The sequence below is a fragment of the Mirounga leonina genome, unplaced genomic scaffold (genome assembly GCF_011800145.1).
Source record: "Mirounga leonina isolate KUSES-001 unplaced genomic scaffold, KU_Mleo_1.0 Mir_92, whole genome shotgun sequence".
NCBI classification, from domain to species: Eukaryota; Metazoa; Chordata; class Mammalia; order Carnivora; family Phocidae; genus Mirounga; species Mirounga leonina.
Genome location: NW_023270852.1, coordinates 10,376,581 through 10,395,837, shown reverse-complemented (window position 1 = coordinate 10,395,837; position 19,257 = coordinate 10,376,581). Strand labels below are relative to the sequence as shown.

The following is a 19,257-nucleotide window of genomic DNA, read 5'->3' as shown; positions in this document are numbered from 1 at the left end:
CATGACAAGAATAACCTGAGGCAGTTGTTAGTAATACAACTTTTGGTTCTCTTGCCACTGAACAATATGACTCTTTAGGTTTAGGGTGGAATCCAGAAATCTGATTTTTTAACAAGCACCCAGGTGACTCTAACCCTCAGAGAGTAGTGGGAATATAGCTAGGAGGTGGGGGTTTAAAAACTGGCCAAGCTACTGATTAATCTGAGTGAACAAATATTTCCTGCTGTAGGAAAGGAGAGAAGAAAGCACAAACAAGAGGCTGGGCCTATGAAGGTATGGATATAATATGGCTCATGTCTGGACAGGCTCACTAACTTTTGGAAGACATAGGTATGCATAAAATATTATAAGGCAAACAGACTATGCTACCATTGGATGGGCAGTAATGGACAAAACAGGAACTCTGATTGTAGGGACCTGGAAAGCTTTGTGAAGGAAGTAGAAGTACACTCTGAACTAGACTACTGTCTAGACTTCCAGAATTTTTCAGGTGAATATAAATACGAAATGGAATTTCAGGAAAGAAAAATAGTTTTCAGTGAAGGAATAAAGGCAGAAAATGCCCAAGTTGGTTCTAGTAAAGGCAAGAACACTGAGCTATTCCTTCCATATGTACAGGGGAAATGCCTGGATGAGGAGGTAGAAAAGGGCCAGGTAGGAAATGAACAGACAGTTTGAAACCCAGTGCAGAAGATCTGCCCAGATTAGGGGTGAGAGGGTGGGTGAGTGAGAAGAGGGAGAAGAAACCTGAAGAATCTACCATGAAACTAGGAGCCTCTGAGACAGAGAAAGCCCAAGATTAGTTCCTACCTCAGGACCCTTGATCCTCGCACCTTCAGAAACCACTTTCTGACCCATCACTGACTGGCAAATCTTGAAACTTAAGCCCCCAAATGCCAGAACTCTCACTAATCTACCCCAGTAATGGGTAGAGACCCTGTGATCCCCTCCTGAGACTTTAAACATGTCCCTGCCTACTCAACTCCCTACCCACCTACCCTGCATATTTCATCTGTTGAAAGTTCCTGGAATACTTCATTTCACCAGCAATTTCCTCTGCCCAAAATGTTTTCCCTCACTTCATTTGACTAACTTATTCATTTGTCAGGTGTCTGTTTAGACACTTCTTACTCAGAGAAGCCTTTCCTACTCCCTTGATCTGCATTGTCCTCCACCCGTTACCTTGTAGACGCCCTTCGAATATTTTCTTCATAGTTCACACAAATATTGGAAGATGACATTCTTATTTGTGTTTGAGGCCCTCTTCCTTCACACAGTAAGCTCTGTGGCTCCCTCTGTTTCCCTCAGCACTTTCTGCTCAGTACCTACCCCAGGGCATTCTCCCACCATTAATACTTGTTTTAAAGAGAGGGGGAAAGGGATTGTGGCCTTTTCCAAGATACTCTGCATTCTCAAGACCCTAATGCCTTTCCTGCTTCCTTCTCCAGAGCTAGTGCTTGGGTTCAAATCCTGATGTCAGTATTCAGCTGGGGTACACTGGACAAGTGGTCTACACTGCTTAAATCTCAGTTTCCTTTTCCTGTAAACTTGAGATGATGACAGTTCCTACCTCGCAGGTTGTGAGGAGCATTATAAGAGCTTCCATGTAAAATATCTAACAAGAGTTTCTGGAAAATAGTGGTTGATAAAGGTTAGCTGCCATCATTATTGTCGCTAATAACTGATCACCTCTAAGAGTCAAGCTCTCGGGCTTTTTTCCACAAGAAAGTTCTCCTTAATATACTCAAAGAGATCTTATAAATCAAGAAATGCAGTTAGAAACATGGGTTCTAAGGATGAAAATTCACAGAAAACTTTTTAAAATTTTTAAAAAATATATTAGTAGGGAGGAGGAGAGAAAGGGGCACAGTCTGAGTCTCAGGTATTCCCACGTCTTCTTAAAGTTCTTCCCTCTAGTGTTGGGAAAGAAGGAAAAGCAAACAGGCAAGTGCCTCCTTCCTTGGGAGAGGGGGTGCCAGTGGTGGGGCGTGAGGCTGGGCTCCCTTCTCTGTGGGAGGTTTCTGCATCTCTGGCTGACACAGGCTGCCCTCCGTGAATGCTAGCTCTTGCAAAGCACACGTGTGGTTCTTTGGAGGTCACAAAGTTCCCTCTCTCTTATTATGCCCCTTAAAACCCCTCTCACCAAAAATTTATTTCTGGGACTTACCAGTGATGTCTCATGCACACAATCCATGAATTCCCGGGTGGCTCTTGCCATTGTTTCCTCCATTCCAAACCTTGGAGTACTTCCGCTGTCCTAGGACACTATGTTGCTGCTGCTAGGGTTTCACTACCCAGGAGCCATGACATTTTCCTTCAAATGTAGGGGGAACACCCTACTCCCAACTCCATGCCACACGGATCCAAGATAAGTAAGGCGGTACTGTTCTCGTACAGTGATTCTGCAATGGGCTCCTCCAAGGAGATTTAGCTGCAGAAGAATCTAAAGGGCCTCCCCCACCCTCCCACCCCCGCCCCAAAGTGGTCTCGGAGCATGACCAAGGGTGAGTGTTGGGCTTAGGATCCTCTAGTGCACCGTCATTCCATTCTTCCCTCTTTTCTATCTTTTTTTCAATTTATTCCCTTCTTAAGGTGTCATTGGGGTCAGCATCCCCTGGAAAGTTGTTAGAAATGAAGACTCTCAGGCCCATCCCCAGATCTTCTAAATCAGAACCTGCATTTTAACAAAATCCCCAGGTAATTACACACTAAAGTTTGAGGAATACTGATACATAGGACACAATTTTTTAATTCTCCCTCTCTAGCTATTAGATCCAAGTTCATTTTTAGCCAAAGGAGCTGCATTTCCCCCTTTTTGCATATGCTGATTATTGTACAGGCATTCCTTGGCTGCTGAACTAAGTCAGCCCCAGAGAGTCTGCCACAGTCATTCTGCAGGCATTCCATGTAAGCAGCCCCACATCTGTTCTTTAGAGATGCCCTAGGAATTAAAAAAAACCACCCAGCCCAGTACGATAGGTTATCATACATGGGTAAATGGTAGGTCTTGAAGGAATGTTGAAATCATCAGCACCTGTAACTCCATAATACCCTCTTCTTCACATATGTTTTAAGATACTTCAATATATTATGGAGGTGAAAATGATTGTAATGTACCTATTTTGTTAGTAAATGCACACATTCACTGTGCTTAGAAATAAACAGCACAGCTTACACTGAAATTGTACATGCACACGATCCTTGAAGCTAATTCTCTCCTCAACCCATAACCTGTATCAGAGATTGGTTTGAGGACATTACTGCTCTCAGAAGAGAGGTTGAAAGGGCTCTAGCTGGTGTTCACCTGCCACTCCAAGTGTTTCTAGAATTCACCCAGAGATTCTTTAACATGCTTCCTAGGATATAAGTCTCACAAAATACAAAGAACTGCCTTGTGAATGAGTTCTTAGAATTTGTTGCATCCTCTGGTTTGATTTCTGCTTGGTTCTGACCAGCTAACTGGATGAGCCAGCATTGCTGTTTTTCCTCCTCTGATAAACCTAGCTCTAGAACTTTCTGTCTGAGGAATCTCATGGAATATTCAAAACAAGAAGACCCCACAAAAGATATGAAATCATGCGATTATTTTCCTGCCTGCCTCCTTGTCCTATGTGGTTGACCAGTTTCTTAAAGCCTGCAGGGTCTTTTTCTGGCTTGGCTATGCTAGGGGTGGAAATTTCTGAAGTCCTGTAGGATACTTTTAGGGTGATAGTGGTTGGCTTACTAGAGGTTGGGCAAGAGGCTGTCTTCTTTGGAGCAACCTGGTATAGCCATTAAGTTAAAAAGGATAGCCTTGATAGGATGTGATCATAAAGCAACTTCATTTTTGTCCCTGCTCCCTCTGCGCAGAGGCTGGTTTCTCAGGTGGGTCTTTTTCCAGACACTCTTCGAAAAAAAGTCCTCCAGTCAATTCTAGTCATAAAGCAGTCTCATTTCAGTCGTTAAAATGTCCAGCCCCATGTAATAGTTAAAACTCTGAATTTCATTTAAGGCAAATATTTCTCCTTCCTCCACTTCCCCAGTCCAGGTTGATTCAGGCTGGAAGCCTGACGTGAGGGAAAGGGAAGTGGGGGCCAGAGGAGCAGGGTGCCACAGCTGGCTTCTTCGCTTTGCCACCTCATGCTTCTGCTGCTCCTCTCCCATTCCCTCTAGGGTATGGGTCCTATGGGGCTTGGGGTGAGGCGGAAGGAGGAAGGAGGGGGAGGGGGGAGGGCCTTCCTTTAGGGGAACTGAAGGGCTTGGACCTCCGTGGATGTTAACTATGGACTCCTCCTCTTCTGCGGCACTTAGGTGGGGGTAGGGGGCTTGGGGATGGCTCCACTGGAAACACTGGACAACACCACCTCCTCTGCTGGCCACTTGCTCCACTGGCTTCTGCATTTGGTTCCAGCCCCCTGTTGCCTAGCAGCCTCTGGCGGGAAGCCCACTTGTGCAGGCTCTCCTTGAAAACAACCCTCACGCCCATTTTCTCCCTTCCCCCATATGACCCACGGGCCACATGCTCTTTTCTGTTCTGCATTTAGTGGTGGACACAGTCCTCCTCCTACCCCGACTCAGCCATGGCCTTCTTGCTTTTAATTTTCTCTGGCCTGCGTCCAATACCAGTTGCTTTGGCCCTCTCAATTCTAAGGGGCACGGTTTTCCAGCTAATCTGTGAAAGCCCCTTCTGAGACTTGAGCCAAGGAGGAGCTCAGCCTCCCCAAGGGGGAGTAGGTAGGAGGGGAAAGGCCACAATACTTCAACTATTTCTCCCAATGTCTCTTTTCAAATTTCTCAAACCTCAGACCTTGAGGGGTTGAGGAGTGGTATTAATCTTAGGGTCACAAAGACTATCTTCAACTAGCCCCTTTGCAGGTCCTCGCGGGTGGTCTCACAACCCGCCTTGAAGTAAGGGGAATTGTCACTTACTGTTTTCTCCTTTTCCTCTGGGCCTCGGCTGCATCCAAGACATCTCTCATTTTAACATGCGCTTTCTAGCTCCATGATGCACCCCTGGAATTTCATTTTAAAGCCCCTCGAGGAAAAGGAAGCAGCTCTATCTTTTTCAGACATTATTTTAAACATGAACGACAGGTTGCCTTCTTTTTTGTCCTTCTGTCCTTATTAACAGTTTATTACAGTATATTCTTGTGAATATTCCTTTTTTTTTTTTTTTTTTTTTGCCATTTAGAAATAAGATTGGACAATTCACCATGACTCTGAATTGGGCTTCAGAGAAGTAAGGGAATCCTTCTGTTTTCCTTGTTAAAAATAGTTTAAGGCAAAATGCTTTTAGATTTGTGGGTGTTTTCTTTTTACATTGGAAACTGAAGTTAGGTAGATTTTTTTAAAACAAATTCAAGTTTAAAAATATACTTTTTTAATGTTTAGCTTTTCACATCAGGATTCAGAAATATGAGAGAAAGGTTGAAATATGGGAGAAAAGTTGATTTTTTCCCCCCATGTGGGTGGCCAGGCTGGGGATAATGTGGGTGTTAGGTGGGAATGCCTGGCCTGATTGGATGAAAGCAGTGGGGTGTGCTGGTTGGGCTTGGGGGGAGGTGGTAAACATAATCCTGGATTAACGAAGCAGGCCCGGAGTGGCTGAATTATAGGCAGGTCCAGTAGGACCATATCTTTCTAGCACAGGGAGTGGCATCAGAATCTCAACCTTAATGATAACTTTACCTAGGAAAACATTTGAAATTCAATAATACTATGTATTGTCTATAATACACCCTTCCCATTATCTGATTCTGATTCTATTGGAGCTATTTTACAGCTCAGAGTTGTAGGTAATAGCAGTGCAAAACACCTGACTCTGACACCACCCCCCACTCCTCCCCCCCACACACACACAATAAACCAATTTAGGCTCCATAATGCATGTGCATTTCGGTATTCCTAATCCATGAATGTGTCTGTTCTTTGGATTCCCCTTTAAACTGGTTATAATACCTCATCTGCTTCCTCATTAATGAGTTAAATCTTTAATATGTATTTATATGTGCATGAGAGTCATGCTTTTTTCTTATTTTGAAAATGACCTCTTTACAGTTTTGGAGTTCTTTCCCCAAGATGCCCTATGGATTCATCTGACAGAGCCAGGTAAACTTTGCCACCAGAGAAGTGTACCTCCTATGGGCTGCTTAAGCGTGGGCACAGCTCTTTTTCTCCCGGAGGTGAATCCAAAGTGACACGGCATCTTTGCTATTTTTCTAATTTTAATTTTCCTCTCTGGTAATTTCATGTTTTGGTTTTGGTTCATTTATAGCCAGTACTCGTTAGTAGCAGCAATGACGGAGAATTTGCTTTTATGGTCTGACCATTTGGTGATCTTTACGAATGGATTAATGGATTATAGAGATTTATTCTCTGGTGGGTGAGAAACAACAGAGAATCTGGATCCTTAGTCCTTTTTACTTGTTTGTCTGTTTTGAGTTCTGTGTGCCCATTGGGAAGGCAACTTTCATACCAGGACTGGTGGAATTTGGGGTTTCTGGACTTACTCTTGACTGAAATTTCAGAATTGAAGCTATAAGCTCTCCTTGTCTGTCTCTGTATGTCCATGTGCCTGTAGTTTAGAAACGCTTTCATCTCTTCATTGTGTGACTAGATAATATTTTCCTACCACCAGAGGGTATTAATACATTTGATTACAAAGAATTCTTTTTTGGGCGCCTGGGTGGCTCAGTTGGTTAAGCGACTGCCTTCGGCTCAGGTCATGATCCTGGAGTCCCTGGATCGAGTCCTGCATTGGGCTCCCTGCTCGGCAGGGAGTCTGCTTCTCCCCCCTCCCGCTCCCCCCTCTTGTGCTCTGTCTCTCTCTCACTCTCTCTCTCAAATAAATAAATAAAATCTTTAAAAAAAAAAAAAAGAATTCTTTTTTGATTGACTGATAGGGATAAATAAGTGCTTATATAAAGCAAATATTCCTAAAATTCCCAGAAAGCAGTGAAATTGAACTTCTAATACTTTAAATGTGCTGCATTTTAAAAAATATATAATAATAGAAACCAACTCAGTAACATTTTTAGACTTCAAGTACATAAATTTCAATAAATCTTCAGAAAATAAGACTAGTTTAATATCTGGGGTTTAATAATAATAGCTATGTTTCTCTGATTTACTAGTATTAAGTATAATTCCTAACAATATTCTACTTGGATATTCTTTTTTTACAGATTTTATTGACCAAAATAATTTACCATTACTCATTATGTTTAAGATTAAACATTAAACACGAAAAAAGTGGAAATGTGCTTAACTAAATTGAATCATTATTCTTAAAAACTTCTTATTTCAATGGTAATTTTGTTTTGTACTATGTCAGTTTAAAGATAATTTCCAAGAGCTTTAGGTAACTTAAAACCTTTGTGTATGTGTATATTGGAAACCACGGGGTGGGGGTGTGGGGTACTTAACTATCATATTTACCATATTAGAAACTGAAATTGAGAAATGTTTATGATTCTTATTTATTGAATCACTTGAAGATAGCAACAATGAATGCACTGCATATTAATAACATCTTAAGAATATTGTACACCTAGTTTTGACATTGCAGATGCCCTGAGATGGGTCTTAAAATAACATATGAGTTCGTTCCAGAATATAAAATGAAGGACAAAACTTGGAAGTAATTTATCATTTTAACATATACAGTTCAGTAGCATTAAGTATACTCCTATTGTTGTACAACCATCATTACCATCCATCCCCAGAAAGTTTTGATCTTCCCAAGCTGAAACTCTGTACCCATTAAACAGTAACTCCCCAATCCCCCCCAGCCCCTAAGACCCTAGCAGGCACCATTCCACTTTCTGTCTGGAAATACTTTTTATTTGCCTTGGTTTATAAAACCTGACTCTGAAAAGTTATGAAATGTGCTAAGGTCTTTGCAAAGTTTGCCCAGTTTTGATGGTCTCATTTCCTTGGTTTACTGTTTGTTGCCTTCTCCTGCAATATGAAGTTCTTTCTTCTGTGTAAACTGTCCAGATTATAAGATATTGTCTTGCCAGAATAATTTTCTGTGCTTTATGTTAACTTTATTATGTTCTTGATTATTTTGCTTTTTTTTAAAACTTTTTTTTAAAGATTTTAGTTATTTATTTGACAGAGAGAGACACAGCAAGAGAGGGAACACAAGCAGGGGGAGTGGGAGAGGGAAAAGCAGGCTCCCCGCTGAGCAGGGAGCCCAAAGCAGGGCTCCATCCCAGGACCCTGGGATCATGACCTGAGCCGAAGGCAGTCGCTTAACGACTGAGTCACCCAGGTGCCCCTTCTTGTCACTTTCAAATGGAGCCAACCATTGTTTCTTAGGTACCCATGGTACTATCTTAACCGTTTAAATATCTTGACAACTTTTGGGTTTTGCCTCCCTAAAATCCAAAGATTTGTTCTTTTACCCTATAAAAGAGAGGTTTTTTTAAAAAATAATTAGGTTTTGTTATGTTACTATTGATGAGTTTCATGGAAAGAGTCATTCAAATCAGAAAAGATGCTCAGCCTTCCCTAGGTTAAGTTTATATAGGTAAAATATTATTAATGTAAATATTTTAGAGCCTAAATGCTTTATGGGAAGTCCCTGAAGATTTTTCAGTGTTTCTATTTATCAGCGTCCTGATGTGCTTTGCTTCATGTTAGCAACAAGAATGTGGTGTGACCAATCATAATTTCAGTTATTATTTTAAATGTTTACTTGGTTGGAACCTTACTTCTTTTATTTGGACCTCACATCTTCTAGACTACTGGTTTTCATCTGGGGATAAACATCAGACTTATCTGTAGGGTTTTATTAAAATACTGATGTTTAAGACCTACTCTGAATCTCTTTACTTGATATTGTTGATATATTTTTGGTATATTCTTAGTATAATGCATGTATGTTATACCTCAGGAATGTTGTATATCTCAAGAATATTTCCTCTGTAAAAAGCGTGCCCATCCGTTATTACAAATCAGAAGTCATATTCACTATCTTCTTTGAAAATCGAAGAGCAGTTGATCATTGTATGTATAGACATGTTGACTAAAGCTTTATTTCTATTTTTTGGATTACCTTTGTTTTGCATGACATAGAAATAACCAAAATTCGTTTGTCAGTTGCATCAGTCTTGTTATGAACACTCTTGAGTGATTGCTGCAGTCATTTTAAGTCTCTGGCATCTACAGATCCTGTTGGTATTACTCGGATGTTCCCCAAAGGCTCTGCAATCAGCTGCAGGCCAGAGTTCACATCTTATACAAAAAAGCATGATCTCAGAGCCCATGGAAAAGGACTCTACCAGGTACTTTAAACTTTAAAGAATAGATCTTGGGGACAGGCTTCTGATGTCATTGCCTAAACAACTTTAAGACTGTACAGTGAGCTAAGTCAAGATTTCTAGCACTCTTTTTTAATCAAGAAGCCAATGGGTTCATGATACTGCCAACCTAAGATCCAGCCAAACAAGACTTGATTACACAGGACTGAATGAACTGATGAGAAATGACTGTAGCTATTTGTTTGGAATGTTGTTGATGTTATTTTAATGTTCTGTTTTCTGGGTATAAAAGGAAGCCCTTTCTCTTTCTTATTAAGGTATCTATAACTCATAACAATTTAGTGGATTCTGATTATGTGAACTGAAATGGAATATTCTTAAATGATATTCTCCCTGCCTGACTCCCCCTCCCAAATTCAGAAACTTTTATTACATGTTCTTACTTCTAAATGGTACTAGAGTTATCTGCATAGGTTCGATAAGAATCTACCTACCTTTTTACTAGATATAATTGGAAAAATTGGTATGCAACCAAGGCCTTGTCTGGAATGTCATACTTGAGAATGATGCTTATTTAATTGGGTACTACCAGCCACTATTTTTTTTCCCAAGAGACTATTTTAAAATTTTGCTTTCAACTGTTCAACCCAAATTATGGAGTATGAACTAGCCATTTAAACTTTTTCCTTAGTAAAATGTCTCTCCCTACAAAATATTTTTCTTAAGAATATTGTCAACAGGTTACTCATTTCTTGTACTTCAGACACAACATTCAAAATCAGCTGTTTTCCATCTCTTGATCCTTTTGATTTCTCCAACTTTCCTCCATGCTTCTTACATAGGAAGCAAAAACCTGTTACCAAAAATACTTTTTTACATTTCAATTAGTCTGTTATTTATGAAGATTGGCTGTTCAAAGCAGTACTGTTATTCCGGTCTCCTTTCTTAATATCCTTCATTATAGACACAAAGCCCAGTTCTAAATAAAAATTCTTCCCCATCTCTGCAAACTACATCCCAGAATGGACAAGCTGGACCGAGTAGTGATTTGTGATACATGTGAAGATCTAGTCTATCAAGTGTATGTCTGGCTTAAGGCCATAACGCTTGATATGAAGAAACAGTTTGAAGAGACTGTCCTCAAAGAATACTTCAGATGTTCAATATCTTGCTGTAATCTGCCAGAAAAAAGGTCAACTGGCATGGCTTATTCATGAAACTTCCAAATGAAATGAAGGTAACTGTCTCTTCCAAATTGAGAATGGGCACTGCAAAATCAATGAGATTTTGAAGGACATCCCTTGGACGTAACCAACATCAGATCTGTAACATGAATATACTCCTAAGATACTATTTAAAACATCATGATTTGGACTGTCTTTGTGAAAGAGATAGAGATGGAAATGCATAGGATATGTCTAGCTTAATTCCAGATGGACATTTGGATCATCAACAGATACACCTTCTGTATCACGTTTAGAGAGAATGTGTTTCACTGAAGCCTTTCCGCTGTTCCTTTCCTCTGGAGAGAAATATTTCATAAAGTTCAGGGGCAACATTTGGATCACTTCCTACAGCTAGACTCTGAACTTTTACCATGAACAGTAGGGGGCAGTCCCAATACCCCAACTCTCAAACTTTTCTCTTACTATGCATTACTTCCCAATTGGTGCAGTATTTCACTGGTCCAAATTACCACTGGATTTGTAATATATTTTTTTTTCTGCTTAAATTGTTTTTCCTTTTTTTCTAATGTACTGCTTTAATTTCTCAATTTTGAGACTCAACCCAATGGTCTAATGTTCTTGTCAGTGATGTAAACCTTCCTCCACAGATTTGACAGGAAGATTTCCCTGAATTTGCAAAAATTTCATAAACAGGACATAAAAGCAATCATCAATCACATGATGGTCCACATTCAAGAATCAGAACAGTGGTAGAAAGTGGCTCAAATTCAAAATTCGCATATCCTAAAGACTGAGGTGGTGGTTTACAGGCCCTCCCTGTTCGTGTTTCATATTCCTGCTGAATGGTTTTTGGAAGTTTTCTAAAGATTCTCTCTGGGAGGGACTTTACCACATAATTTCCACCAGGAGCACTATGGACAACTGATCTGAGCTCCTTTTGTCCTTTTTGGAAAAAGTTTCAACCAGGAGCAGATGGAGGGGCGCTCTGTCTGGGCACCCTCCTCAGACCCTGGAGGGGCTGACTCCTGGCCTCTGCAAGTCTATGTGTTTGGTGTCCATAGCCACCAGGCAGCAGCTCTATGGAGGACAGGCTGCCTACACCACCAGCCACCCCTTTGCCAAGCCCCTCCAGGTGGACATGGCCACCTGGACAAAGGAGGAGAGGCTCCTGCTGACCTGGGGAAATTGTTGCCAGCTCCTGACCAGTCACTTTTATGGAATTAAGGTTGACTTTATGGAAACTGGTTTACAAGTTCCAGCCTTAGAGCTGGTAAGGGAGGTCACTTTCATGGCAGGCCAGGGGCCTACAGGTTCTTTGAGGACTTTAAGAGAGAGGAAGTCACCCAGAATGGATGGATACTGCAGATGTAATCTGGTGGATAAAGTTTCCTGGACTTGGCCTCCTAGCCTCAGGATAGCAAGTAACAGAGGCTTTTAGAAGTCCAAGCTGATATTCCTTATGGAAACCTCCAGCACAGCAAAATTTAAAAAGGCCTTTTGGTAAACATTCTTACTGCACCTATGTAAGTAATCAGGCCAAGAATAATGAGGCCAGATTCACTTTGTGATCAAGAATCTGAGATGCTTTTTGATCAGAAGTGGGGAAACCATAGGGAAAAATTTGAGCCCAGATGGAAAATTATGTATTGTCATTCCAAAGCACAGCTGGGTTATTTGATCCTGATTCTGTAAACTGTAGATAACTAACAGCAATGCTAAAGAATTCTTGTCCATAGACATGCAAACAAATTCTGTTCAGGAAAGAAAGAACTATAAAACCAGTTTTGGATCTATTTGCACATCCCTTACAATATTCCTGACCTATAACTGTGTCTGTTCTTGGGATTCTCCTTTGACCTGGTTGTAACACATCACTAGTTTTTTCATGAATGAGTTAAATAAAATTTTCATCATTTTTTTTCCTTAATATCTGTATGAGAGTCATGATTTTACCTGCTTTTAAAAATTAACTTTTAATGTCCACTTGAAACTAAATCACCATTTAATGGTTGATCACATGTGCCTGAGTCTTTACTTCAGCTACTAAGGACCTAGAGACTTTCAGGGAAGTGTCAAGAGACTTTTGAGGCAACCCAGTTTGGTGATCTTGCAAGCAACCTAGCACAGGAACTTTCTAGAAGCTTTATGGTGGCAGTACTGTTCAGAAGCCACTTGGTGTTTTTGCTGTTCTACTAATTAAGGTGGTCTGAGACTTCTTAGCCATCATTGTCCTGGCCATTCAGCTCTTCTTCAGGGGCTGCTCACACTCCAAAAGTATACTTAAGGGGGAAAGTATAAATTAAAGATCCTCATATTCTAACTCTCAAAGACCAAGAGCAAGATAGTGCTGATGCAACAGCCACATGGGGATTTATAAGCTTGTTTAAATCAAAATCATGTAAAACTTCATTCTTGTGGGGTGCCTGGGTGGCTCAGTCAGTTAAGCGTCTGCCTTTGGCTTGGGTTATGATCCCGAAGTCTCAGGATTGAGCCCCACATCAGGCTCCCTGTCTGCTTCTCTTCTGCCCCTCACCCTGCTCATGCTGTCTCTCTCTCTCTCCAATAAATAAAATCTTTAAAAAAAAAAAACAAACTTCATTCTTGTGTCCAGATGGCAGATAGAAGTATGGTCATATTTTCCTCAAAGAGGACTGACATATTCTTTACTACTTTTTGATGACAGAGTACCTGGTACCACTTCCCTGCACACTTTGTTAGAGGCTGGCCAAAAATCTCCTGACCTAGGGTACAACAAAACTCAGCAGGGCCCTGGGAAACCCTCACCCATTTAGTTATCTCTTGATCATAAGGGCAACTGTCTTATTTTCCATTTTATTTACTTTTTTTTTTTTTTGAGAGAAAGAGAGTGGGGAGGAGCAGAGGGAGAGAGAAACCCAAGCAGACTCCACCCTCAGCACGGAGCCCCATGCGGGGCTCGAGATCACGACCCTAAGATAATGACCTGAGCCAAAATCAAGAGTTAGACACTTAACTGACTGAGCCAACCAGGCGCCACTCCATTTTTTTAAAATCAACTCTTGCTCTCTCTCTAAAACACTAGCCTGGTGTATCAAAAGAGAAATATTTTCCTTCAGCAAGTGAGGACAATCTTTAAGAACCACAAGTAACACATAGCAGGGATTTTTGTTGTCATGGGGATGGTTTTATAAATAGTTCTATCTAGTAGGTCCAAGTTACTCTACTGCAGGGCTTGACAGCAGAGTCCTGGAATATTACACCCCTCCTTCATGCTTCCCTGAGTAGATGAGATATGCATAGCCTGCAAAGCATTTGTATAAGCCGGATTCTCAGGAAATACTTGTCAGGAGAGGAATTTTTAAGCCTACTAAGAGGATATTTTGTAGGGGTTCTTAATGGTATTCTGTTTCCAGAAAAAAAAAAGATGACAGAATGGAAGTGTATCTGTTGAACCAACATGGTTATAATTAGTCATGGTAATTGTTTAAAAGAACTACTTAGAATTCACATTTATGATGTGGTTTCTCTTTCCCTGGCAGGACACATTTTGAACCATGTCTACAGAATCCTTAAGGATTCTGGAATTCTGGACATTATGGACATGGAAAGCATTGTTCAATTATACTCTGGTCATAGGCTCTGTCCATTACACACCCACAGTCATTATGTTCACACCCATAGGAATTGGTTCTTCATATAATTTTCCATAGCTGTTTTCTAATTTGGCCATTAGGTATACTGCATTGCACTCCCTGTACAATGACCACCAGAAGTGAACACTTCTAAGTACAGTTTCATAAAGAAACTTTTTTGTAATAAATACTGGGATATTAGAAGGCCCAATAAGTGACATCTCTTTTCCCTGCCTGACTTCTGAAAGAGTAAGGCAAATAGAGGTGAAAAACCACTTTCACTAACAAAGCTTGGTTGGAAGTACATGGCTTATGTGTGGCAAAAGGAGACTTCCCAATCCGAAACTCTGGAATTAGGCAGATTACCTAGTTACAGTCCATCCTGAAAATCCATGGGGTTGGGAGGTGGGTGGGAGATGGGCTAGATGGGTGATGGGTATTAGGACACTTGTTGTGATGAGCACTGGGTGGTATATATAATTGATGAATCACTGAATTCTACTCCAGAAACCAATATCGCACTGTTAACTAACTAAAATCAACAACAAAGCCCATGGAGTCAAGCACAGTCAGCAGGGATCCTACTCTCCACCAACAGGCAGGCTCCCAGAGTGAAACGGATGTCAGGGCCAGGCATACAAGCCCAAGTTCCCTCCCAGACTCAGTTAACTCACTTAAAAGGAGGAGGAAGGCCTAGGGAAAAAATTCCTTCTCATGAATACCAGAGGCATGGGAAAGACACCTTCCCCACTAACAATGTCTTTTCTCCATTTTCTGGAAGTTTATTTTCCTACTATGAAACAGCTTCATCTCACATGATCCAGAAACAAAGGACTCAGTCATGATACAGGTTGTATCGCAAACTGTTAATGACATTCTTACAGTACAAGAATGTACTGTCTTTTTTTTTTCCCCCACTTATTTTGACTCACCTATTAGAGAACCCTTGTAAAAAACACAGATGCTTCAGGGGGTTTCTTTCCTGTGCTATAATTAACATCTTCCAAATTATCAAAATTGTACCAGCATGCCCTTAGCCTTGACAGTGGACTTGCCAACTGCTGACCTGCGGCTTTATAACTATCAGCCTTTACTTGCTCCCAAGGTAGCACTCACTTCTTGTTTGCTTGGTAATACCCTAATACTTAGGGACATATTAGGAGGACCCCAGAGGGTCCAACTCTCTACTGTTAGGAATGCACGTTTTGGTAATGACAATGGTCACACAGGTCCTGAAGACCCAGGAAGACACATACTGTGGTGAAATCGGTGTGTGAATTTGCAGGTGGTCTGCTGAACTGTACAGGTATTCTTTGCATTCTAACAGAAGCCTCTATCATGTCATCTATGAACTGACATAGGTCATTAGCCATCTCTAAAGTTGAATGCACACATTTCAGGGGTGTGGCTCTATTTTGTGTATGTGTTTATTAGTATAGTAGAACATGTATATAATTTGTAAATATACAGATATTGAGGTCCCATGTCCAACATTTTTCTTAATAGGATGCACAATCAAGATTAGAAAATAGGATATATCATCAAAACATGAAAACATCTTGCTAATGGGTTTCCCAGGCATCCTCACCAAATTGGTATTGGGAAGGTTTGATCATTATGCTCATTTATCCCACAATTCATTCAGAAGATGCATGCCAACCTGCCTCTGATCGTATTCCTGAAAATTTATTCTCTGAAAGGACTTTTCTCTGTTTGTTTATTTCTAATACTCAGAAAAGTGCTTGGCACATAGTAGGTACTCAGTATCTGTTGAATGAATCTCATAATGGTTTAATTCAATATCCTATTCTAAGCAATCATTCCTCACAAGATAGCCCTTCATGTTTTAGAAATGGAAGTCTCATTTTTACAGCATGGGTTGCTGATGAACACATTCACCTAGAGTTATATGGAAGTTTCTTTAAAATGCTAGCATATATATATAATGGAATATTACTCAGCCATCAAAAAGAATGAAATCTTGCCATTTGCAATGACATGGATGGAACTAGAGGGTATTACGCTAAGCGAAATAAGTCAGAGAAAGACAAATATATGATTTCACTCACATGTGGAATTTAAGAAACAAAACATGAACATAGGGGAAAGGAAGAAAAAATAAGACCAAAATAGGGAGACAACCATAAGAGACTCTTAACTATAGAAAACAAACTGAGGGTTGCTGGAGGAGAGGGGGTTTGGAGGATGGGGTAACTGGGTGATGGGCATTAAGGAGGGCACTTGATGGCATGAGCACTGGGTGTTATATGCAACTGATGAGTCACTAAATTTTACCTCTGAAACTAACAATACACTATGTGTTAATTAAGTTGAATTTAAATTTTAAAAAAATGTTTAAAAAATGCTAGAAGGGTGCCTGGGTGGCTCAGTCGTTAGGCATCTGCCTTCGGCTCAGGTCATGATCCCGGAGTCCTGGGATCGAGCCCTGCATCGGGTTCCCTGCTCAGCGGGAAGCCTGCTTCTCCCTCTCCTTACTCCCCCTGCTTGTGTTCCCTCTCTCGCTGTGTCTCTCCCTGTCAAATAAATAAATAAAATCTTTAAAAAAAATAAGAATAAAAAATGCTAGACCTCATAAATCTTGTTAGTTCCATACACTTTGACCAGAGCCATATTCGGTTCTATTTATTCAGGATGGGTAACCAACCGTCCTGATTTGTCTGAGACTGAAGAGTTTCCTGAGTCAAGACTTTTGGTGTTAAAATAGGCACAGTCCTGGGCAGACCAGGATGAATCAGTCACTCCAGTTCCACTGGACGCAAAGCCTCTGTAAGAACTTACTTTTTCCATACAATAAACAAGACACAAGCAGTAGCCTGTGAACATCAGTTTTCTATGCAGCCTAGGAAGCAGGAGAAGGCAAAATAGCCCCAGAGTGGGGGGACACTTATACTTTCCTTAGTCCAAAATAGTATTGCTTAAAATCAACACTCAATTTTCACTACCCACCACAGCAATGCTGCTGCTTATTTACAGGGATACAGACTTGTGAAGACATGACTGTTTTATCCTCTCCTCAGACTGTGAATCAAGGTGTAGATAAAGCACATGTTTATGACAACCCTCCAACAAAAGAGCGTCCCAAGGGTTCCAGAGGCAATGGGCAAATGGCATACCCAAAAAAGACTGAGGCAGGAATTATCCCTTCTTGGTTATTTTTCTTTTTTTGTAACGGGTGACACCCAAATGAACAGTATACTAGAAACCTGAGGCTGTCCACATGGTAGAACGAACCAAAGGCCCATTGTGATGTTCCTCAAAAAGGTTATGGTTTTGGGCGCCTGGGTGGCTCAGATGGTTAAGAGTCTGCCTTCGGCTCAGGTCATGATCCCAGGGTCCTGGGATGGAGTGCCACATCAGGCTCCCGGCTCAGCGGGGAGCCTGCTTCTCCCTCTGACCCTCTCCCCTCGCATGCTGTTTCTCTCTCGCTCACTCTCTAAAAAATAAATAAAATCTTTAAAAAAAAAAAAAAGGTTATGGTTTCCTACAGCCATAAGGGGCTGGGAGAGAACAACAGCTGATTTCAAAGGCAACCTGGTTCCTGCAATCATGGCAAAGCCATCCAAGAAGTAGTGCTTAACAAGACCCTTGGCAGGCATAGCATGTTCAATAACCCCTCAACTGTGGGCCGAAAAAGCATAGTCTTTGGTTGAGGAGGAGTGGCAATGAGGGGGATGATAGAAGACCTATTTTTCTGGTTTAAAAGCTTATATAGATCTATAAGGACGGAGCAGCATAACACAATAAAAGGGGTCAGTGTTTTATGTTTATTCTCATTGGCTCAGGGCCATCTTATTGAGAGCTGGCTCAGGATGCACATAATATTGACCCAGAGCCTTGTTAAAAGATGTGAGTCATACCCCCTTATTCACCTGAAAGGCCTTGGCTTCTGGCACCTTCAGGGAAGATTAAAGGGTCATATGCCCAATAGATTCCCACCCTAGGTCACATGGTAGCCACCCCTAGCCCCCTACTCTGAACATAGGAGGTGTCTGGTGTTCACTATCTGAGCAGAAAAATGTTTTTGTTTGTCCTCTGCTTACCCCCATTCTTCCTAACAGCTCCTGCTAAGTTTGAGAACATATCTGCAGCAAGCATTGAGTTACTCTCACATGTTTGAAATGTGTGCTGGATAAGTTCCTACATGTGGCTCAACTGCCATCCCCACCATAACAATGATTTGTTTGATCCTCTCCAATCCACTGGAGCTAAATGTAATATTCAGGACTTACTGACTTTGCTTTATCTCTACCCCTCTTGGTCATCTCCTGGGAAGTTAAACAGAAACCAAATTCATAGAAATATTCAATAGCCCCAATATGATCCATAAGCCTTTTCCAATGCTTAATGCTTTCCAGAAATATACCTACCTCCAGAAATCTCTCTGGAGCCCCAGATACCAGTGAGCTTCCTCTAAGCACTTCAGTACTTCCCCATCTCAGAAGCCCTCTCTGTTCCCTCCTCTGGGTCTTGGTTGAGCTGGACAATCCAGCAAACCACACACTATGATGATGACGTGGCTGCTTTGACACAACGATGGTCATGAGAGACCTAACCCTCAGGTGGGGGCATGAGGCTCTTTTTTTTTTTTAAAGACTGTATTTATTTATTTGACAGATAGAGACAGCGAGAGAGGGAACACAAGCAGGGGGAGTGGGAGAGGGAGAAGCAGGCTTCCCGCGGAGCAGGGAGCCCGATGTGGGGCTCGATCCCAGGACCCTGGGACCATGACCTGAGCCGAAGGACTGAGTCACCCAGGCGCCCCGAGGCTCTGCTTAAAATCCACCTTGCTACAGGGGCACCTGGGTGGCTCAATCAGTTAAGCATCCAACTCTTGATTTCTGATCTGAGGGGGGCATGAAACTGAGCCCCACTTGGGCTCCACACTCAGCAGGGAGTCTGCTTGAGATTCTCTCTCTCCTCTGTCTGCCCCTCCCCCCCAATAAATAAATCTTAAAAAAAAACCTCATTACATTCAAACTGCTGACAAGCCTGTCACATACACTGGCCTTCATGCTCTTTTCTACATCATTAAGCCCCCTTTAACTTCCTGCTGTGATGGTGACGTGTATCTGCACTAGATTTATACTATATCTCTTTCTTCTTATTGTGTAATCACAACTTAAATCACAATAATAACATTTTAAAATAATTCTTAAATATCTCTGAAAATGCATACATATATACACATACTCT

At 41.3% G+C, this 19,257-nt stretch overlaps 1 pseudogene; it reads right to left on the bottom strand.

The window, feature by feature from the left end:
- Positions 1 to 9,041: 9,041 nt before the first annotated feature.
- LOC118003873 lies at positions 9,042 to 13,277 on the bottom strand (annotated as a pseudogene).
- Positions 13,278 to 19,257: the final 5,980 nt, after the last annotated feature.